This window comes from Tiliqua scincoides, chromosome 5 (genome assembly GCF_035046505.1).
Source record: "Tiliqua scincoides isolate rTilSci1 chromosome 5, rTilSci1.hap2, whole genome shotgun sequence".
In the NCBI taxonomy this organism is placed as follows: domain Eukaryota; kingdom Metazoa; phylum Chordata; class Lepidosauria; order Squamata; family Scincidae; genus Tiliqua; species Tiliqua scincoides.
The window spans coordinates 55,051,886-55,076,588 of NC_089825.1; the positions used below are offsets into that span (position 1 = coordinate 55,051,886).

At 42.5% G+C, this 24,703-nt stretch overlaps 1 protein-coding gene across 1 annotated transcript in view; it reads left to right on the forward strand.

The window, feature by feature from the left end:
• Nucleotides 1-24,703, forward strand: part of ITGA9 (integrin subunit alpha 9) — a 276,091-nt gene that overhangs the window by 92,362 nt on the left and 159,026 nt on the right. The window lies entirely within an intron of this gene.

The following is a 24,703-nucleotide window of genomic DNA, read 5'->3' on the forward strand; positions in this document are numbered from 1 at the left end:
TGGCAGGGAGCTTATCATGTGCTGCTCTAACTACTCCTGCCACTGATGGGGAAGCCCAATGCCAAGTGGCGTGAGCCTTCCCGCCGACACTGCAGCTGATGCAATGTGACTTACAGCACTTTTGTGATGGCCATTACCTGGGCTCAAGATCAGGCTATCTGACTCATCAGCATCTACCCTTCATGACTTTGAAAGACCCACTGCTTTTGGGAAATGACTTTCAGTGTTTATGTTAAAGAAAATGGGTTTAAAGAGCCATTGCAAAAATGAAATTATATTTTTGAACTCAAGCCTATCACTGTCTTTCTTAAGTTAACACTTACCATTAACAGTCACTCTGTTGCATGTGCTGGACAGTTCCTCATTCAACTGGTAGGAAAGATACATCAATATTCTACTAATTCCTCTAATGATTCGTTTAACTAACTCTCCATCAATTTTTTTGCGTTACTGTACAGTTTCTGCAATTATTAAACTTAATATTTGAGTTTTCGAGCTACTAGTTAAATCCAGATGTTAGGGGAGAGTGAGCAATATCAGAAAATGAAATGCAGTTTTAGAATAAGTTTCATTTTTAAATATATACAATGTGGTATTTTAATAAATTCTGACTAAACAGGATATCATTAAATTAAATGGACCATGTATATCTTATACTGTAACACCCTATTATATTTTATTAGATTATTTCTGTTCCTGGTTCTTGAATGGAATTTTATAATCTGTCATAGGACTCCTAAACCAGGCTTTATAATACAGTAGAACCTCCAAGGTTGACCACCTCCCTATATTGTCCACCTCCTTAAGTTGACCTAATTTTCACAGTATGGACAGACACTGCATATATACTATGGGAGACCAACCTCTCTTTATATTGACCACCTCCGTAAGTTGTATCTTGACCACTTCAGCCATTGCACAGAGTATTAATTAACCCTCTGTAAGTTGCCCACTGAACACAATACTGTGGGCCTGTGTTTTGTCTGGTTTGTCCCGTCTTGGAAAAGCAAGAAGCCACGCGATAATCCCTCCCCTATGCCTGCTAGTGCGTGTGTGAAAGGGTTTTTATAGGTGGGCACACTGCACATAGCCGACAGACCTGTGCCGGCTGCTGATTGTACCTGGACATGTACCAAGTTGTGAGGGACATGAGGTTGCTTGTGCATAGTGAAGCCACTGTCCTTTCACTTTGGTTCCCATCACCAGTGCATTACTTTACACTTACATCGAAACACAACTGCTATTTTGCTGCCTATTCCTTCTGGAGAACTTCGCAATCCCTTCTGGTCTTCACCACTCATTAAAGTTTAGTGTCATCCACAAACTTGTCCACCTCCCTGCTTATCCCTGTTTTCAGGTCATTTATGAAGATGTTGAAAAGTACCAGTCCCAGGACAGACCCTTGAGGCACTCCACTTTCCACCTCTCTCCACTTTTTTTGTCAATTGCCCATTGACAACCGCTCTCTGTTTCCTGGTCCTCAACCAGTTCCCAATCCATGAGAGGACCTGTTCTCTTATTCCCTGACTTGGAGTTTTCTCAACAGCTTTTAGTGAGGGACCGTATCAAACACCTTCTGGCATTTAGTGGATCTGAGGAGACCCAGTGGAGGCCAGGGAGCCTAAGTAAAAAAGTGGGGGTTTTTGGGGGGAGGGGGGCTGTTGGGGCTATGTAACATGCTATGGGGTGGCAAGGGATAGCATTGGTCTGCCTGTTTGCTATGAAACCAAGTATTTGTTTTTAACTTACAATTTTTTTTAAGCTCATGAATTTTCAGGGGTTTTTTTAAACAGTGATTGTGGGCTGTTTATTCTCTGTCTCTTGATATAGATATAGATGATATAAATAGTAAGCATCACAAGAGGATCAATTCTCATTGATATTTGCAATAAAACTTTTAAAAAATCCAATCTAAATAATAACGTGGCCTTGCATTTGTTGTCCTGGGAGCTAAACATGATTATATTTAAATGCCTTTTTCCCCCATATGTTGACCACCTCCCTATGTTGACCAATTTCCTCCCGTCCCTTGGGTGGTCAACTTAAAGAGGTTCTGCTGTATTTTTATTTGGGGGGGTGACAGGGCTTCTGAAAATAATCATAATGAACAACAATCATGAACTTTCCATTTCCTAGTGTTTTTTATTATTTGGGTGTGCCACTGCTTTGTATGTTTAAAGAAACACACTTCCTATCTATGTGTGTTTCTTTTTTATTAGACATTATCAAACGTCAATTCAAAATTAAGGGGGGGGGAAAAAAGGGTTCCATTTTAGAAAACAGGGACTGTGTCAAATCATGATCTTGTTTTTCTCTTAGGAGAATCAATGTCCATTCTCTGTTGTAGAGTAGCTAGCCAAACCAATGTTGCTTCTTTGGGCCTGAAGTGCCAATAAATCTGAGGACTTCTGTGACCATGGCAGCTGCTTGAGCAAAATTGCAGGATTCAAGTGCACGTGGTACCTATACTGAGAAAAGGCTGCACGCTATCCATTTACTACGTCAGGAACTCGGCGGCTTGAAACAAGAACTTCAGGGTCTGAGCCTGATCTAGTGAGTTTGTTTAGTCTTTAGGCACAGAATTAGCATGTTTGCTGTGAGTCTCTGCATATTGGCAGGAATCATAAACTTTTGGATAGTCCAGACCTGCCTTTATGCCTTTGCTTGGCTAACAGGACTGTATCTTCTACCTGTTTCACTTAAAGCTTCTTTAGATCCAGACACTGCAGCAAAGTATCTTGAACTGGAAAACATTGTTCCAAGCCTAGATTCAGACATGGCTGCCCATGCTTCTGGTCCTTGCTAATTTCAGACAATGACTGGGTTGAATCCAAAGAACTAGGAGCAGGAGGAAAATAATCTCTAGCACTGTTCTGCAAAGGCATGCCTACGAGGTTGCATGAGAGTTCATGCAGTGCTATTCTAGATAGATTCTATAACGGTTTTCATGATTCTGCTTGTGCATGAGGTTGCACAAGTTATGGACCGAGCTTAAAAGCATCACAGGATATCATTTTGTTTTTTTCACCCAGAAGTCCAGCATCTGGCCTGAAGCAGCACTCCCACGAGAGGAAGAAACCTTTCACATGAGGAAGAGGGCCTTTGGACCCAAGCCCTTGGAAGAGTACAGGCAGAACCCCGTATCTGCAGATCTTGTATCCGCGGATTCAGTTATCTGCTGATCCCCCCATGCCCATTAATATTGTTAAAAGCTTATGGGACAAACATTCCTTGTTTAAACAGGTCATCATAAGCATTTAAGTTTCTGGTATCACAGAGTGGGCTGCCAGTAGCCTGAATGCTTGATGAAATTAGTCCTAACATTAAACAGGAAGCAGAAGTTAACTGCTTCTTGTTTATCATTAGAGGTAGTTTCATCAAGCATTCAGGCTACTGGCAGCCCGTTCTGTGGTACTAGAAACTTAAATGCTTATGATGACTGGTTTTAAACAAGAACTCTTCACCCAGGTAAGCTTTTTAAAATGTTAATGGGGAGGCAGTGTGGGGGCTTCTATTTTTATAGTATCCCCTTATCCGCAGTTTCCATATCCACGGGAGGAGGGATCCGTGGAACAGATCCCCCGCAGATATGGGGACACACCTGTATAAGTGGATGATCTTTTCTGACAAAATTCCACAGTTGAGTCTTTAACCTTGTGTTAAATTCAAGACAATAGTCTTGCTTAGTCTGAAATAGGAAAAGAGTCTTGTCGCACATAATAATAATTTTTGTGGTATAAGCCTTCTTGAAGCAGGACCCACTGAGAATACTGTTTCATGAAATCTTGTGCTACAATAGATTAGTTCGGCTATAATCCTACACACGCTTGTCTGGGAGTAAGTCCCATGCAACTCAATGAGACTTATTTCTGAGTAGACATGCCTAGGATTGTGCTATTAGTCTTTAGGGTGCCACTTGGACTGTTTTTTGTTGCGTTTGAATCCCTCCCTCGCCTTTTCCTTTCCAGGATGTTTTCATAATAAATTCTGGAATGTAGTCCTGAAATCTACTTTATCACCTCCTAAAAACTAATGAACACACTCTTTGTTCACTGACTTTACTAGGAGTTTGATAACCTTGTTGGGAGATTTGATGCCAGGTTGTTAATCTTTCAAGATAAAGACATTACATGTTGCTGGTTGTTCAAAGGGAGAAGGGAAAGATAATACTATCTCTCTGAATTGAGGCAACGACTATGTACTGTTGCACATAAGTTTCACTGCAAACAATAGGAAATATATCTAAATACAGTATTACAGCCTTAGGTTCATCTCAACAGTATATAATTTTCAAATGATTAAATAATTCAAATAATGAAAGAATTAATTCTGCAGCTGAGCATTCCGTTGCCAGGCTACTTCCCTCCTACAGTTTTGTCTTAAAACACCAGAAGCATTTTATTATCTTAAAATGTTTAAAGTCATTTCACAAAATATTTTTATAAGTTACACTGTTATTTTCAGTTGGCATTAATATTTCTTCTCCACCCAAATCATCCAGACCAGTAGTAGCAAGACATAACTGCAACTCCTTCGCTTCTTTGTTGAGCATAATGTTGAAGTTCATTTTTAAATCAGTTCCACTCTTCTCTGGTAATGCGCTTGTTCTATGTGTGTGGATTGCCCTCCTTTCCCAAGTTTAAGAAGTATCAGGGACAGCAGCTATGGGGTCTGTTTCCTTGAGAGGTGAGCTTGCAGGAGACCTGAAGGCTTTTTGTGAAATAGGTTATTGTGCATATAGCGTGTTCTAGACAAAGAATGAATTGGAAAAGAATTCAGGTGATAGTGTGATCATATCGATTCAGACTGCATGTAGGGTCTTCTGTTTGGCATGCTTCCCCCACAATGTAAAAATATCTCCCAGGCCCTTCCCCAAAGATGCACATCAGGGAAAAATCTATCCTAGCTCATTTTTTGTTATAATTCAGTAGCATTCCCAGAAGAGGGGCCACAGTCCTGTTTTGCAGGTTCCTCAATGCACCATATATATGGCTCCTCCCCCACCTTTAGAGCCATTCCAGGCAGCGAGAGCAACACAGAAGCATCTCCTCCTCATTGCTCTTGCTGCCTGGAATGGCTCTGCAGGCAAGGGGGAGGGGCCTTTACACGGCATGTTGAGGTGCCTGCAAAAGCTAGTGCTGTACCCCCCTCTGGGAACGCTGCTGTTCTAACTTGATAGTTCCAGTTAGATTTTAACATAGGAGAGCTTTCCAAACCGTGGTTTCCTTTCTTGAAATTTGAAGTGGCAAAATCCGTTCTCCTGCTTTGGTAGTTTAGCATTTAATTTCTACCTTGTTCTGCTTCCATGCAGAGACAACACCTATGTTAAATATGGAGGAGAATGCCAGTACCAGACATACCAGTATTAGTCAATAAAGGAGCATTGGTTCCCCTCAAACTGAGCAGCGTCTACCTGGAACCCACCCAGTCCTCCTCATTTTTAATCAATTGTGAAATGCAGTCTTGTTTTCTCTTTCAGTAACCTCTTTGCAACTGCAAGTCTGTTTTCTCTCCCGCCTCTGCTTGACTATCTGAGCTCATAATATAAACATAGGAACTTAAGAAGGACCCTGCTGGATCAGGCCAAGGGTGCATCTACTTCAGCATCCTGTTTCCCACCATGGGTCAGCCAGATGCCTACGGAAATTCACAAGCAGGCGATGAAGGCAAATAGCCTTCTCCTGCTATTGCTTCTCAGTAACTGGTATTTAGAAGCATCCTGCTGCTAAACCCAAAAATAGTGTACAGCCATTGTGACTTGTCACTGTTGAAAGATTTTCAGCACAATCCTATGCATGTATATCCAGAAGTAAGTCCCACTGAGTTCAGTGGGACTCATTTCCAGGTAAGTATGAATAGGATTGCAGCCTTACAGCCCAATCCTAAGCTGCTCAGAGCTGCGGGACCTGGCAGCTCCACAAAGGGCACCTGCCGGATCCAGAGCCTCCAGCGCTGCTGCGGGAGGCTCTTCGGGAGAAGGGGATGTTCGTCTCCTTCCCCCGAGTAAGGGAAGCAGTCCCGCAATGGGACTACTCACTTTAGCGGCGACTGTTTGGTTGCTGCTAAAGTGAAGGCGCTTGTGTAGGGTGAGCAGCCCTACCTGAGCGCCCTGGATCCTGCGGAGCTTGGCTCCGCGGACCCGCCTCTCCCCCACCCCTGGGAATGCCCCTGACCACGCCTCCCCCCTTCTCGGAATGCCTCCCCCACACCCCTGGGAACACACCCATTCCCTGTTCTGCAGCCTGGCGGTCACAGGCACCGCTGAGCTGTGGAACGCGGGTGCCCGCTGGGCCGTGGCTCAGCGCTGGCTGGAGCTGAGCCACCTCTGGCGGAAGCCCGGCGGTAAGCCCCGCAAATGTTCCTTACGGCAGGTTTGTGACTGTGGTCCGCGCCACAGAGGTGCGGCGCAGACCACAGGATTGGGCTCTTAGTCCTTCATTTGTCTAATCCTCTTTAAAAGCCATCTAGGCTAGTGACCTGACCGTATCCTGAAACAGTGAATTCCATAGATCTGTTATGTGCTGTGTGAAGGCATACACTAAATCTCCTACATACATACAGGTTAGATTCCAGTCATAGTTTCCAGAGCTCTTGCTCTGAGTTTCCCTCCACCTTCAACACCATCTAACTGGCCTGTTCCAGTGCAGGTTAGGATTGGGCTGCCCATGAAGTTTCCTAGTTCAGTGAAACCAAAATGTTAAGACATTCGTTAAAGAAACCAGTGAAGAAAGTGCAGTGGAGTCACAACATTATTTGTTACTGCTCATCTTCCAACTTATTCAGGTTTCTACTCACAGTCATCAAAAATGGAAGATGTGGAATTGGTTGACAGGATGCATTGTATCTGGACTGAAAAAGTAAAATGATGTACTGACAGTGCCTTAATAAATAGATATTATAAATCAAATAAATAGTTTTTCTCGTTCTATAGCTGTCAGAAGGCTAGCATATTGTTAGTAATAAACTTCTCATATGATCCCTGTATTTGTTTTACATGACCTTTGCTGCTTTGCATCTGGCTGACAAGCCTAGTAGGAGCTATCAATCATTCCTTGTCAATGCTCAAAAGCCAGGCCCTCAAAACAGCTTTAGCTGAACACTGTCTGCAATTAAATCAGACACAGCATTTATGTTTACTCTTATCTCTGCAGTTTGGCAGGATGCCTTAAACACTCCCAGTGATGCCTTTAACAATCACTCCTCATTGATTCTCCTTGCTTTCCTTGGGAGCATAATACACTAAAGATGACTAACAAACATTGCTACCCTAGTCTTAAATGTTTGCACCAGTTGCCCATGCAGATGACCTAGCAATTGGGGGGGGGGGGGGCTCAGATCTTTGGTAATTTGGTCATCAAGGCTCCCTTTCTTATATTGCACTTACACTGTTGACTATTACACTGAGATGCCGTGGGTCATGCTGGAGCTCCTCTCTACACCAACATTGTCCCAGTTTCCATGAAAAGCAATGCAAATGTGGTAGAAGTTACAGCTTGGGCTGTTGTTACTGGGAGTTCTTGCACAATTTGCCCAGATGAAGGCGTCAAGCTGCTATAGGGTGGAGAGTGATGCAAAGTCTTCTCTCACTTGCAAAATAGGCAGAAAGCAAGAATTTTCAGTGTTTTCCCTGATCTCTCAGGGAGCAATCCTAACCCCTTATGTTAGTATTTTCCAGCACTGGCATAGGGGTGCCAATGGGACATGTGCTGCATCCGGCAGTTGGGTGTCACTCATGGAGGCCTCCTCAAAGTAAGAGAATGTTTGTTCCCTTACCTCAGAGCTGTATTGCTCTTATGTCAGTGCTGGAAAGCACTGACATAAGAGGTTAGGATTGCACCCTCAGTCTTCCTGCAAGCAAGGCAAGCCTTGTTATGCGTGCCAGTTATGCTAGAGGAAGGGTCTTGCCTAGTTGTACATGGAGGGGCATTGAGCCTTCTCCCTGTTTTCTAGGATCCTGATCTTGTTTGGCCTTTTGCAGCTAATTGGGAAAAAGAAATAGATACTCTGATGACACTACTAGCAGCTCATGTGGTTTCATCTTGTGTATGTGACCTTATGTGGACTGCCCTATCAGGTTTTTTTATGGCTTCTTGTTTAAAATATGGGGAATAACACTGAGCTACTTTTTCAGGACTCTTCACAAAGTTACTGCAACATAAAGCATTTTGAACACTTAAAATGTGCTGGCTATATGCTTACTGAAGCAATGAATGCAATGAATAATGCAACACTTGGACTTCAGTTTCCCAATTTCTGGTTACATTCCAGTTTGGGGAAAAAAATGCATCTAAATTTACCTCCTGAAAATATACTGAATTTTCTTTGCAACTTTAGTAATTGAAAGTTTCATAATGTGGCAACTTCTACTTTCTCAATTAAATGCCTTCATTATTATCTCCATCTCAGTAATAATAATTATTTATCACTGTTTACCAACAATTATATTTACCCCAGGCACAATTCTATTTATAGGATTAGCAAAGAGCGGTAGCCTTCAAACTGTGGCCTGTGGGCCAGGTCCAACATGCCAAATTTACCTGTCCTGGTGTGTGGCTATGGTGGAGGCTTTCTCTTCCGTACTGCAGCCCCCACAAATAATGCAGCCCCCACATTTCACTGCTGATCTTCTCTGGAACTCGCACTGGGCAGTCACTTCCACCTGGAAATTGGAGTGCAGAGCTTGCCAGGGCAACTAGCAACAGAAGCAGTCACCCGGTGCAAGTTTCTGAGAAGATAAGTAGCAAAATGTGGGAGCTGCAGTGCGGAATGGAAAGCAGCCACCACAGAGACACCCACACAGGTAGTTTTGGCATGCAGTGGGACATGGTTTGGAGATCACTGACATTGAGGATTAGCAACTCATCTGCATACATTTTGGAAAAGCTGTTTGGGATACTATCTAGTGAACATTATCCATGTCATGGTAGCAGTTTAATACTGATACATGTTTGCGGTCTAGTTAATTTATTTGATGTTCATTTGAAGAACTGCCCATAGAGAGACATGACCATGTCCCAGTTTAAGTGCATCTAAATCCATGCATAACTCTGTTGTTGAAATCAATGGAATTGGCATGAATCAGGAAAATCTGGCTGCCATTAATTCTACTGAGTTTTTGTCGATGCATTTATTCATTTCACAAAGACTATAACAATTGTCAAAGAAGTTTGGGTTTCAGATCTTGTCCACTTTACTTTAGTAATTTTTATGAATTAACGATGTTGTTTTCTGGGATCACTGTTTGCCTGATGAATGTGAAGTGTGATAAAAAAAAGCCAGTAATAGCCTAGGATTGGGCTGTTGCGCAGAAGCATTTGCGACAGCCAAACAGAGTTCGGCTGTCACAAAATTTCTGCCAATAATACACAGTGCTCTCTGTCGGTGGGCATTTTGGGAGCACTATCCCAAGAGGCAGGAGCGCTCTGCATCCTCCTACAGACCCTGCCACATCTGCCACAGCAGGTAAAGCAATGGTGGGATGGGTAGGGAAGAAATAAAACTGGGCAGGGAGAGTGGGGGAATGGGGGATGAAGAGGCTGTTCAAGGGGATAGATCCAGTGGTGATTATGTGCACCAGATCCGATCTCCTCTTTTCACAGCCTACCCACCTCTTTCCCCTCTTTGGACTTGAGCTAGCTACAGAGATGGCACAGGTCCAAGGAGACCCACTGAAGAGCCTGAGACTTATGGAGAAGTAAGGGGGAATAGTTCTCCTTTCTTCATCTGAAATCTCCTGATCCACCCCCACCGCTCCTCTGATACAGGGTGCTCCTTTTTGGTGTGGCTGCACGAGTGGGGAAGAGAAGGATAGGATTGGACTCTGAATCGGAGCCTGCTATGGCTTAACAAGAGAACCTTTTTTTCTTCCATGGTAGGATTCAGGGTTAGAAAACATGAATATTTAATAAAAGAGCAGATCTAAAGTCTGTCCTCTCAGTACCACAGAGAGACCACAATGAATCCACATACACTTGACATCGGGGGAGTGTTTTCTTAAGACAACCAGGCAGGTTTGCACTTGGGGGCACTTCAGAAATTCAGCACCATCCAGTACCTTTCCTGAAATGATTCCCCTGATTTGCCAGAGTGGCTCTCCCACTGATTTTGGTGCACTGTTCTTGGTAGATTTGTGTAAGTGAGCCTAAGATGAAATAAAACTGCCGATCTTTTGATCTTTGTGCACGAACTCACAGTAAGAAATACCAAGACTCTTGTACAACCCTGCATTGTTGAAAATGCAGAAAGTGAGGAAGAAAGCTGACCTATTGCCTTGTTCAGCTGGAATGTTATAAATGCAGCATGTAAGAACAAAGGCACAGTGCTGCCTTGCCAAGACTTATGACCTCAGTTTGGAGCAGCCATACAGATTTGGGTCTAGCTTTATAAATGTGTTTATTTCACTGTCCCAGAAATACATCATGTTTTCTGCTTGCTTCAGGGGGTGGTCTTTCTCTTCTGTAATTTTTAGAATTGTTAGCTTTATTTACATAAATGTGCTATTTTGGTGAATCTTGCATGTCTGTGTTAGCCAGCTCATTGTGAAGAACGTGCTGGGAGTCTATTGTACCTAATGTCCCTCCTGGCAGAAGCCAAGCGGCTGTAAAACTGTTAACTAAACAAATGCAGCATTTTCCATCTCCTCACTCTGATGTGAAGAGTTCAGTTCTCCCTCTGGGTGTACGTGAGCCAAGAATGACGGTGCAGTCAGTGAGTGCAAATCTGGAATCAGTTCCATGACTGGTGATCCAGAGGTAGGGGGGAAGCTGGTTTTCTGCATCCAAATGTTCTAATTTGTGCAGGATTTCATTATTATGGAGCCTTGGAATTTACACAAATGGAGAATGATGTGTTCATTACCCAGGTTTTGGGCTGCTTACAGTAGTCGCTACTTTAGTCTCCTTAGACTGCATTCACGTTGCCATGTATATCAGCGTTTTGCAAACTTACCTCCATCGCAACACCCTGGCACCTGGAAGTGAGTGGCGATGACGCAATAATGCGATGGCAGGATGATGACAGGATGATGTAAACCCTTCCGAGTTGGGAAACCAGATGTGGCCTTAAAAACATAAGTAAGAGGCTCAGGTGGGCAGGTGGGCTTTTTTGCGTGCACCCCTGCCCCATTACACCCCTCCTTGCCCTTTCCCTGCCCCCTGTGCAGCCCTTTGCCAGCTATAAGGGCTAAAAAAGTATGCTTCAGAAAAAGGACAGAAAAGAAAACTGAAGTTTTCAGAATGCTGAATTCTGTGCTTGGTATGGAATTGCGTAGTGAGATGATGCAACTGTATGTTGTAAAATCACAAAATGTACACATCCTAATAGTGGACATACTGCAGTAGGTAGGAGGACCAACCTCAATGGCAGCTGCCAAACCCTATAGCACGGTCTAGAAGAGGAACGAGACTTTAAGAGCTGTGTCATGCTGTATATTGGTTGAGTGATGAATGACATATGGAATAGTAAATTTTGGTTGAATTTTGAACAGGGCATGTGCTGAAGCTGTCATTCATCTACTTTGCCATGTGCCAAACTCAACTGGACTGTTTTTCTACTTGTCAGTGTGGTTTTGTAAATTCGTCTACAAATTTCTGGAATGACCACGGTACATAGCAGTAGACTAAGAGCACAATCCTGTGCACATTTACTCACAAGTAAGTTCCATTGTGTTCAATGGGGCTTACTCCCAGGAAAGTATATGTTGGATTTAAGCCTAAAACATTTGGCTGCAAAACAAACTTTAAAACACAAATTAGCAGGGATGGGTGAGTCCAGTGCAGCTTGAATCGAGTCATGGGTCTCCGACCCCTGTGACCCAACTTGAAAATGAGTCCTAACGGGTGGACTTTCTGAGTCACCCAGAGCATTTTAGCTATTTAGTCCCTGTCCCATCTGTAAATGAGGTGGGAGGGAGTGAGATGAACTGTGTGACAGCAGGGAAAGAAGCGGCAAGAGGGAGGAGGGTCATGTGCAGCAGCTGGGAGGCTTACCAGTATGACCCAATCCTTTGCAGCTCTATTCAGAAGTAGTCCCATTTGTGTTGGTCATTCAATGAGGCTTCCTCCTCCCAAATAATAACGGAGCCCACAGGAACCATGAGCTTATAAAGCATGATCACTATGAACTTCCTCTCCCCAACTTCGACGCCTCCTTTTTTCCCCCTCCCTGGTTGTCCAGCCAATTCTAAGGCATAAACCCCCTTGGGGTACTCCTTCTGCTCTCCCTCATCAAAAAAAAAAAAAAAATCAGACCACCCATCCTTCGTCCAGTGATCATCACTTCCTTCAGAGATGGACAAGAGAGCACACTCCCACCTCCCTGCTCCATGCAAAAGCTAAACATTAACTGCTCCTTGCCTTCTGGCTGGAACTTCCCTGCTGCTTGCCTGGTCTGAATGACAGACCCACAAGGTCTTTCACACTGTGAAAAAAGTAAGCAAGCACACCCAGACAGATTCCAATCTGCATGTGTGCCAAGTCAGTGGCTTCAGACTTGAGTCAGTGCCAGAGTCCTAGGCACAGGTGACCAGAGTGTACATGAATCAACAACACATGTTCTTGAGTCACCTGACTCGAGTTCCCATCCCTGCAAATTAGCCTTCTTCATTATTAGGTTACCCCAGCTGCCACACTGGTCCTTTTAAAGCTCATAGACATGGGGTTAAATGGAACGAATTGAGTCAGTCTACCTCTCTTCTCCTGCTTTTGGAGCAAGCATTGAAACTCCTCTCTAGATGAATATTGTTGTAGAACATTAAACATAAAAATGACGTGGTTAAAGAAAATCCACAAGTCTCATTGATTCCAGCTTATTGAGAAATTTTACGTTGTTTCCATGCAGATTTACAACTTGCAGATTTTGAGCAAGGAGTTTAAAAACTTGTTGGTGTGATGCAGAATCATTGGTAATTGCATCAGAGTCCAACAGTGTGGGAATATTGCATTTTATGGACACAGGGAGGTTTAGGAGCAGACTTGATAACATTAATATGGTATTTGGAGTATTTTTAGGTGCACACGCACACATTTCCTCATTGTCATGAAGTTTAATTTAAAAAAGAGGTTCAGCATTCAAGCACATTCATTGCAAACGGTTTATCAGGGTAATCTTGTAATTTGCATAATCTTGTAATTTGCATGCCTTGTTTCAATCTATTTGATTAAGTTAATGTGCAGATGATAAATTCTCTAAAGAGTAACTGTCCACATGTATATAAAAAGGCACAGTTGGTTTTTTTTAAATCATGAAGAAAACTATGAATGAGGTGAAGGTAAAATGAACTACTCTAGAAGGTGTTATGTACACCAAACAAAACCACTGTAGATTTTAAAAGTATACACATTGGTTTGTGGGATGGTGGTTATACATGTGGAATTTTATTCAGCTGATTTTTTGTTGTTGCTTTGACAGCTTATGTTTTAAGTACATTTTTTCTTCTTCTTTAGTTTCACTGTGAGGACATTCAAAGTGCATAATGTCAATTACAGCTTCAGCCACATTCTTCCTATGTGGTTCTCCTCTTTGTGGGCAGTAGCTCCCCTCTGTATCTTGTACTCTGTTTTTCTTGTGGTATTAAAGCCTTGCCACAAATAGTGCATGCACTGGGAGAAGCGAAAGGAAAGGATGGGAAGAAACTAGAGTTGTTACAACCTTTGATTAATTGGTTGGGCTAACCTTTTAAAATTGAGTAGGAAGACATGCCTGTAATCAGGCAACATATTTTTTAAAAAAATTATTTATGAGTACTTAAATAAGATGGTAGGCACCATCTTAGAGGAGACATTAACCCTTCATTCTCACATAGCAGGGAATGTTGCCTGCTGTGACATATGCATGGACCAGACAAAAAACCAAAGGGTCTGGTTCAGACCATACACCCATTTCATATGGTGGAGAAACTATATGCACTCACATGTCTAACCCCATCCAGCATGCTGTCCTGGTACCACATTGGTGCTTGGGGAATCATCCATCCTCCTCTTGCATGCCATGCTGAAAGTTTGGCACAAAGATACCATGATTTTTTCCGCAAATACTATTGATTTGGTCATATGCAGGTGTAACCGCTTGATCAGTTAAAACATAGTTTTAAAAAGTAAATTTAAAAACGGTTAATTTTAAATAAAAGTAAATTAAAAATGGTCGAGATGTCTATTATTGGGTGGCCAGCTTAAAAGACCCTTCTAAGAAATTATTGCAGGAAAGACGGAAAGAAGGGAAAGAAGATAGCCCATCTCTGCATTCCTCTCTCCCACTTGCCAGGCTAAGGGAGGGTAGTTACAGGACTGGCTGGATAGCTAGGTGGCAGGTCTGTGTGTAGGAGAGGAATGAAGAGCTATGCACATTGCCATTAACCAGCAAAGATACTGGCTGTACAGCTCTAACTCCACTTTCAGTGTTTAACACAGTCAATGGTGCATTGATCTACAGTCATAGCCAGGCATTATGATTATTCATTTTATCGATTTAGCAATATTTTTTGTTCCCACTTTCTGCTATTGTAACCCTCAAGATGGGTTACAATTAATTGAAACAATATAAAATGCTAGCAATAAGAAATTGATATAGACATATTAAAACGGTTACAGTCTTTTCTCTGCGGAAAGTCCAAAATGATTGTGATTGACTTGCTTCGGAAAAAGAGAATAATTTTTTTTTGATAGAATAATCTTGAAAAATAAAACCCTGTCTATAAACATATGGAGTCACTCTATTATATATATGTACATGTTTGTGTGTGTGTGTGTGTGTGTGTGTGTGTGTGGCACATACACAATTTCTTATCTGTGGTACTATTTTGACATTCCTGTGTATGTGATGGTTCCACTGAAAGATATAGACTTCCTTTATGAGGTGGATTTTTGTCAGACAACGTAGCCTGTGTCTGGAGGCCCACTGCCAGCTACATTGCAGAGACCAGGGGATTACTTTTTAACTTTGTGTATTGTGTATTACCTCCTGTTCAAACCAATGCAACTCCATTCAAGTTAGCAGGAAAAAAAACCAGAATTATAAAAGCAGATTGAAGCAGTGCCTGTTTTTAATTTTCTGTTGGTTTTGACATGCCTACTCCACCCCTCAATTTTCTGTGTAACAGGCTGCCTTGATCCACTGATTAAATCCAATATATAATCCATATATAAAATCCAGTATAAATCCACAGATAATCAACTTATTGAAAACACCACTAAAAGCATCACTCTGAAAGATGTCCTTATAGTCTGAAACTCTAGGACTGAGGCCACCCCAATAGCAATGCTGTTGATATGTAATTCCTTACCAAGAGAGGTCAATCTGGCTAACTCTCACCTATCTTCTAGAAAATTTTTTAAAGCTTTGATATTCATAAGGGTGTTGGATTGTTGGCACTGGAATGTGGTGAATTCTTCTCTTTGAATTTCTACCAATTATAGTTATTTGTTGGGTTTACAGCAGTGTCTTTTACTATAAGCCACTGTGAGAACCTTTTGGTTAGCCAACAGAGTTTCAAATTTTTGAAATAAGTAAAACAAGTTTGTTAAGCAAAATGGTCTTACACCTCTTTTGGAAACTGCAGGCCTCATTTAAGGAGAGCTATTTGAAACTGGCTCCCAAATAGAATGCATTGCAGTTGTCAGTCCCAGGGAGGACAAGACCATGCATGCTAGTTGCCTCTTGTACTTGATACAAAAAACACATCCATTTTTACCTCTTTATCTGTCAAAGAAACACATATGTACCTGCCAACCTTACCTAAGAATCTAAGGGCACAATCCTAACCTGCAATGGAGCAGGCAAGCCAAGCGGTTTGCACTGCATCCTACGCGGGATTGCAGCGAGCAGCAGCTCAGCCAGGGGCAAGGTAAGGGCTGGGTGCCCCTGGGTAAGGGCTGCATGCCCCTATGGGTCTCCTCGGATGCACGCCACATCCAGAGGTGGCGCAAGTCCGAGCCGCTCCGCTTGCCCTGGGGATGGGGGTTGGGATCCAGTATAACTTCCAGGTCCCAGCCACGCCCCCGGCTCCCCGCGAACCTGCCCCCAGGCCCGCCCTCCCCCCGCCCAGTAACACCCCCTCCCGCCCCCTTCCAGCACCTCCCACGCCTACCTTTGTGCTTGTGCTGGCACAAGCAACGGTGTGGGAGCCACAGTGGAGTCTTTTGCCTTCATCCGCGCATCGGTACATCTGGATGCGCCGACGCGGCTTCCACCTAAGGAGGTGCAAATGTGCTTTACGGCACGTTTTTAACTCCTCCGGAGCACCTATATCAGCATAAGTGCCAGTTAGGATTGCTCCCTAAATGTATTAGAACCCAATCCTGAGCTCATTGCTCTGGCTTTCCGCTGGAGCGCACTATTGCAAACGTGCCATTAGTCTGCGAGGCTTACCATCGGGCCAGTGCCTGTGCTAGCCTGGCGCTGGGCTAGCGCCAGGTAGGCGCCTGTCCTCCACTGCTTGGCGGTCTCACAGACCGCCACACCGCAGCACAGTAAGCGGGGGGAGGGGGGAGGAGGCGTTCCAGGGGGGGGGGAGGCAGAGAAAGGGCAGGCGAGAGTCATGCCAGGGGCAGGGAGGGAGGTGGGTCCCGTGGAGCTCTGCTCCACTGGATCCAAGGCGTTCGTGTGGGGCTTGGCGCCCTACACGAACGCCTTTACCTTACCGCCAACCTTTTGGTTGGCAGTAAAGTGAGTAGCCCCATTGCAGGGCTGATTCCCTTACCCAGGGGAAGGGGACAAAAATCCCCTTTTCCTGAGGCGCCGCCAGCGGCAGGCTGAGATGTGTGGGATGCAGTGGCAGCCGTTCTCGGCATCGCTGCAGCGACGCACCCCGGGCAGCTCAGGATTGGGCTGTTAGTGAATCTAGGAGGATCCTGAAAACCTACTCAAGTGGACAAGGGCAGACCCCATCAATTAAAGAAAGGTGGTTCCTTCCAAATACACAGAGCTATCAATCATTGTATAACCTTTGTTGTATTTAAGTTTATCATCTGCTAGTTAAGCCTCATCCAGGTCACTGCCACTGCTTCAGAATGAAGAACACTGACAAATAGATGAAAATGAAACGTCTACTGTAGTTCAGTGGTTTACAGACTATGTTCTAGGAAAGCTTGAGATTGTTCAGAAAGCTTCTCGGGATTCTTGGTGAGAAGGTCATTAATGGAAGATGAGTTTTCCTGAGTTTTCCATGGTCTCCATTACTGATTGTGACCTGAGTTGTCCCACCACAGAGGACAGTTAGATGCATTTTACGATCCACTGTCAGTTGATAAGAGCCAGAGATGAGGTTCTAAAAACATGGCTGATGCCCAACATGAAACGTTGTATAGTGCATGTCCCCAAATTTTCTGCAGGGCCTTGGGTTCCACAGTAGACCATCAGGAACTCCTGAGCAGATGTGTCAATGTTCAGGAAATGGTTAGCTGAAGGCAGAAACATTCATAAGCACGGAGCTGGTTGAGTAGAATAATACCTTCAACAACACGGGAGTTCATTTCTCTGGAACCAAGTACTGGATGAAGCAGCACTAAAGGAGATGCCATTGAAGGCAATGGGTGCTAATTGGTGCTATCTTACCCAGAATGCACTACTCACACTGGCTACATTGGCTGTCAGTCAACCCGGAATAAAAAGTGCAGTAACAAAACAGCGCAAAAGAAGGCATCTTAATTGGAGATAGTACTATATTGTTATTGTCACCATATTTAGCAGTATCATATTTTCTCTCAATCTTGTTTCTGATACCTGTCGTAATATGTAAGCCAAGACGGAAATATTTCTTAGCCGAAAATTAAATTACCCATTCTTTGTTGCCAGCTGATCAGCCTTCCTTTGGCTTTGACAGCTCAGAATGACTGGCCCATTCCCCAATCCCAACCTCATTCTACAAGTTATGTGCCCAGAAAAGTATTGGCGATAACAGAATATTAAACAGGGTGGTTTCTCTCGGCGGCTTATTAATGACTTTTCTGTTTATTCTAATGGGGTGAAAAAATGACAGTGTATGGTCATTCAACACAAACTACTTTCTTTTTTTGTCCAAAACTGCCTAAAATTTTCACATTTTTCCTTTTTTGAATATATTTGAGTAGAAGTGCGGAGTGTTTTATCAGGGAATTTTAGAGACACTTACAGCAAAGAAAGGAAAACGACAAGGCTTTCTTCTCTGTGGCAAAAAAGAAAACCGTTTGTAGAGGATGTGGCCACTGGCTATATTCCAAGTAGCAACTATTTAACAGGCTCTAGTTTGTAGGTTTTGATAGAAAACCATCCATTTTGGGCACTTGGTTTGTTTACACAATGAGTAGTTTAGGGTTGCTTTTGTTTCCCATTGACTTCTCAATTCCAATAGAGTTTGCAGGTTTTTGTAGTAATGGAAAAACTCTGCAGAACCTGTTTCCCAGAGATGAAAGTGGGATGTTTACACACCACAAGAGCAATCTTTTTTTTTTTCAAACAGATTTTCATCTGGGGGAATAAAAACACCAGAAACAAAAATCTGTCATCTGTTTTATGCCAGACTTCAAGGGATGTGTGAACAGGAGTAATAGAAAATACCTCCTTTCCCCAAAGAAAAAGACAATGTGCTATAGAGTTTAGATGGAGTGTTAGCAAATCCCCACTTGGTGGCAAGTCACTAACTTTCAGCCTACCTGTTTATTTCTACCTGTTGTGAGGATAAGTACATATGAGGAGGCCTTCTATATCAGAGCAAAGGACTGTCTAGTCCAGCATCTTGTTTTTCACCATGACCAAGCTCTGGGAGGTCAACAAGCAGGAGATGAAAGCATACCTCTCTTGCCATTGCTTACACCCTTTAAGACCAATGTTCAGGGTATGCAAATAATGAAACATTGTTAAAGTGGACTTTGCAGAATTTGGGAATTGGTTGTCCAAGTCTCTCAAATTCTAAATAAAAGGAAGCAACTGACTTGGCAATGCTTGCTCCTATTTTCAACCAAAGGCCAATGAGGTCAAAAGGAAAAGAGCATGATCACATGGATTCCCAAATTTGCATAATACAGCCCAAAGGGAAGAGATTAGGAAAGAAAATTATACCATCAAAGAGTCTTCAGAATGGCTGCATTGATGGTATTGGTACTGCTGAACAGAAGAATATTTTGTATCCTATGTTGTGTAGATGGGAATGAAAATGTGGATTGGTTGGGTGTTTTTTGCACATTGTATTTGTTAAAATAATTACTGGAAGAATAATAAATTTGCATTTTATCCCTAACATGGGGATAGCTTGCCACAAGATAGATATTATTTTGTACCAGGGTAGTCCCAGTTCCATCACAGAAAAGCAAGATTCTAGGACCCATATATAGTATGTAAATCAGGAGGAATAGTCCATCTACTTGCTTCATCAGTCCGTTTCTGCATGTCATGGGAAGTGACAAAGAGCTACATCAGCTGCTGAATTCTTGCATAGCCCTCCTCTTGCCTCTTGATGACTGAGATTACACCAGATGTTGACCACACAATTGTAATCTTACCATTGCGCTTGTGGGCCAGAAATGTGCTTTTTAAAATGTGAAAGTTGGAATCTTCCAGTGTTAAACTGTGTATAGTTACACACAATTTGTCCCTGGCCTTTACCTTGGTATCCTTGGCAAAATGTAATGAGCATCGCCTAAATATAACAAATGGGAAGCATGCGGCTTTTTCACAAAGAAATGTCCAAGTGATCAGAACAAAATACTGCAGGCTTGTAAAGGTTTAAATATTTCTTTCTCCTTAAAAGGAATGGTTTTTAAACTGAATGAAAACAGGTGCTTTCCAGCTGTGATAAACCACTCCATTATGAGCCATGTTTAGTAGGTCATTGGGCAGTGTTCTGAATTATACTTTTGGAACAGTGCCATTGAAGGAAACATAATTTCATGTCTGGGATACAGCAGCCTGATAAATTAAGGTTGATTATATGGCTTGTGTCACCCATGAAGTGCTGCATCTGCCATTATGCCTGGGTAAGTCCAGCATCTACAGACTGAAATACTATGGAAACGATTTCCATTTTCCCATTGGATCATAAGAACTGCCTTACTGAATCAGATCAAGGATTTGTCTAGTGTTGGTTTTTGGCTGTGGCTAGTTAGGTATAGCAGTGTTTGCCTAAGTTTAAAGTTCTAAGTTGATTTTCAAAGTCAAATGGTAGCTTGTTGAACTGAAATTGAGATCCCCTTTAACTGTCCTAAGTTTCTTCTCAGAAATATCATGGAGTCTGTGACTCTGGTTGTTCCAGTGATTTGTATTTGAACAGCACTATCTAGAGTTATCAGGTCCCAATATCAGGCTGCTGGCAGATAATACCTGCTAGGTGACTGTTTAAAGGAACAGGCACCGTGCCAGGAACCCAGCAGCGATCTCACTTAAAGCACCAGACCTGGATGTGACTGAATGAGGGAGGGAGATTCCCTGAAACAGAAAAACCATTACGTACAGTTTGTGGGAAGTGGAGTGTTTCAGTGGAACAGGGAAGTGGGTGGGTCTTGGAAAAACTATTATATAATTCATGGAGCTTCTGTAGCCCTTTGATGAGCTGCAAATTATGTAACAAAAAGAATTCTGTGCCCATATCTTTTGCTTTTATGATGCTGCCTTCCCTGGTCCTGCCAAACTGCACTGGGACATATTTCAGATGAGTGGTTGTCTAAGCCTCATTGACACCACAGCCATCCCAAGCAATTTGTGTTCTCCAAAGGGTGGGGAAAGAGCAGCTCCTCTTTTTTCGTTGTTGTTCTTTGAAGCACTTGGAGGCAGGACAAGGTTTATTTTTATATTTTACATAACCAATTTAAATATTTGTGATGGCTCATGTTACTTTTCCTAGTATTTTGAGAACACTCGCTTTTCCTTCCCTACCCCCACTCCATTCCAACACATTGTTTTTCATGTTTTAAAGAGGGTATTTGAGAAGCTCTCTTTTTTCCCCTCTGTAAAATAACGACACATAATACGTGGTCTGGGGACCATGAGGTTCTCGGCAAGATAGATTCATGTGTACAGAAGTGTGTCAGACTTGTCTTCTGTAGTCCAAAACTTTTTCAGAGTGCATAATTTAAATCCTTTATTAACATTAGAAAGGGCCTCAAGAGGACTGCGTTTTTATGAAGTTAAGGATTGAGTTGGCTTACTGGCAGCTGTGTGTTTTGTAAGCTTATTTACTCGTGCCTCTGTTATACTTAAATGTTCTCAGTTTTCAAGAGTCAGCCACCCACTTAGTAATCCAGATCAAAAAAGTGTATTTCTGTGTTGAACTGAGCTGAAACAGCCATTTACATTTAGTTCTTGCTTTTGTAGTTAGACAGTGTCTGTGCTTTTCGGTGTTATACTCCACTGCCTTCTTAAAATCAAGGTTCGTCGGCATCTAAGCCTCAAACACTAGAACAGTGACTTTCAATCACTGTGCTGTGGCACATTGGTGTGCCTTGACAATGCTCCACATTCTGTGGTGTGCCACAGGAGTTTGGAGGAGGATCATTTATTATTAGGGCCATTGGGGGATGTGAGACCCCATGCCAGCAGTGTGGTGTGCCCTGTCAGTTGTCAAAAAAACTGATGGTGTCACTTGACAATTTTAGCACCTTCTCAGTGTGTGGTGAGATGAAAAAGATTTAAAATTGCTGCGCTAGAAGGAAGTGTGGTAGAGTCTGTCCATCTGTCATGCCCCCTGCTCCCAATTAGGGACCAGTTTCTGGGAACCATTTTAGGAGCAAAGGACCTGTGTGATTCCTGAACTTGGTTGACCAACTTAGGATTGCTCCTCAAACTGACTAAGCTAAAGCCTTATGTAGTGCTCCTTTTTATGTACTCTCTGTTAACCCTTCACCAGTCCTCCTGACAATGTAATTCATAGGCAGCACCAGGTGTCTATATGAGAGAGGACAAGAACCCCTCCCCAGCAAAGTACTCATCCTCTGCCATTTCTGTAGCCATGTGGCAATTTGGAAAGACTCTGCATACTGTAGTCTCACTTTATCTGTTGAACATCAAGGGCAGTTCCTTCCTTCTACATTTCGGTGGCACCATTAATGTGAAATACAAAATTATTTTTCTTTCAGAAATGCACTTTGCCTCTTCCTTGAACCCCCCCCCCCCAATATACGGGGTAGACAAAAACATCCCCATGCAGTCTTAAATGTCTTCAATCCCAAATTCACACAATCTCATGCATAGGGACTTTGTGGCCACTTTGTGCAGGAGGGATCTTGGTATTCACTGATTTGACTCACCACTATACTGATGTCCACCTTTAAATGCCTTGTAACAAGAAAAAAAGCACCAAAATCCAATTTCCTACCTTCATGCCATTAAATAATTATGATTTAATTCCACTAGATTTCATTATTCACAGTGGCTGAATGCGGTATAGTGTCTATACTAATGTATTCTGGGGTGACAGTGGAGGAACCTGGGTCTTTAAAGCTATTTTTCCACTGATTTGCCATCCACTGATTTTTTTTTTTTTAATTCACTGGGGGTTCTAGAACAAGGCATGACCTGAATGTTTTTTCCTTGTGTTACCACTACCTTGACTGGAACACTTTTTATCTCCAGGTGCAGCCCCGTTTATAGTCATATGGGTTTTTTTTTAGAGGGGGGAGGTAGGGGAGTTTATTGAGAACACATTAAAGAACTCAGCTCATTTAGGTTAGGAAGGTTCCTCCAGCTCCTACAGTGCTGAATCTCTCCTGTATGGCATCCTGTAAGCTAGCTCAGGGTTCCTATATATCTGGAGCCTTAATACTCAGACTTTGGGGATTGTATGAAACTCTCGGTTGACTTGAATAATATTCTATCACCCAATGTCCCCTAGACAATTATAGTGTGTGTACTTGCCCTAAGTTCAGGTCCTGACCCTCCCCCTGCTTCCTTGTTAATTTATGTAAATACAAGGGGGGTTACCAGCATGTGTAGGCGGTAGCTGGGCCAAACTGCCCCCCTCAATAACAGAAAGTAATTGGGAATTGAGGGGGCGAGCTAGGACTCATGTGTAGCAGGAGTGCACGTTCCTGTAAGCACATAGAACTGGTTGGATGGTAAAAGTGTCATCCGAACTGGCCTTCTATCTAAATTGTGATTGGTGTCCAGAACTTGGATGATATTTGTGTTTTTCATACAGTGCTTATAATGATGCAATTGTTTAATTTGTGAATTGTTTTATGTCTGTTGCAGATGGCCCCTATAAACCCTGTAGAGAAAAGAAGGGTGAAATAAAAATTTCTTAAGGTAATAAATAAAATCAGCCAACTCAGATAATATATAAGCAGACTATATAAAGGTCAGATGAAACTCCTTACTGGGGCTTATAGGGTTACCCCTATCTTTACTTAGAAAGGAAAAGAATAGCTCTGTTTAATCTTAACGTGGCACAGCAAAAATGACTAATAATTAGGGGAAGCTGTCCAACCTTTGGAACGCTAGTTGTTTCAAAAAGGAAAGCTCAAAGTCATCCCAGATCTATCTAAACTATTTGAGCCTCTTGGGATTGTAAAACTGGGATGGAGATCCAAGACTATGTTTCTGGACGGATTTGTTGTACTTCCTTCTTCTGGCTGGGCAACTAAAACAGCCCAAACAAACTCTTTCCAGTTTTTTTGTAACTGTCTTGTTTAACTTTTTCCCCCCCTTTTTTTGTTTCTACATTAATACATTAATGAGGTGTTTCAACTGGATTGTAATTTTCTTGATATATAATGTTTTTATCCTCCCTCCAGCCAAGCCAGTTTTCCCTGTTTGTCCTTCCACACAGATTTTTCCACGACTTCTCAACAACTGACTTAACTTTGTGTGGATTATTTGTTCATTTTCCAAAATGTGCTCTTGGACTCAACACAGATCTTTAACATCAAATCTATAGTTTTGGATTGGTAGCAATTGCTTTTGCTTTTTAAAAGCATGCTACTATGAGGATCCATAGTTTGGAACAGGCACATGTTTTAGATTAACAATTTCTGGGTAAAACTTATTCCTGGATAGAGAGACAGTACTTCCAAATGTACTAATCCCTCAAAGGAGCTCTGTGGTCTGTGCCATATCCAACAGTTGCTTTCAGTAGCTGTTGCAAGAACCTGGTGAGCTTCTGTATTGTAAACCTCCAACTACTCCAGTTAATAACAGTATTCAACATGTCTTCCCATCTAATATGCGTATACTGTGGCAATTACAGGTGGGATCCTTAATGGCAGAGTCTGTTATTCAGCTAACATGCATTTAATAATCTGTTCCCGCAAAAAAAGGCTTGTGTTCAGTTTGTGCCTTCCAAGAGCAATTTTTGGAGTTGTTGCTTGATTGATGGTGGACCAAGAATAAAGGTAGGAATTCTGGCCTAGGTTTTCTTCATTTTATTTTAATGTCACTTGGCACTCTATAATGTTCTATGTTAAGAACATCATTTGCTTAGTTCCTGCACATTAGGCAGTGTAATTATCTCCCCACCCCAACTTGCATAAAATATTCCTATGCAGACTGCATAAGCTAGAAAGCAAAAGCAACTTTAACTGTTAAAAAAATGGATTCCAGAGTCTTTACTAGTTGGCTATATTGCAGTGATCCGTGTCCAGCCCTCTGGTTCACTGGTAACTCTGTAGTATGTAGAGCTTTGATGAAGAACAGTGCCTGCCATGAAGATAAATGTAGACCTGTTGAATGGAAATGTGTTTCAAAAATGTCTTTTTTTACAATGTGGCTGTAATTAAAGAATGAGTTGTGACCTTCTGCAGAGTAT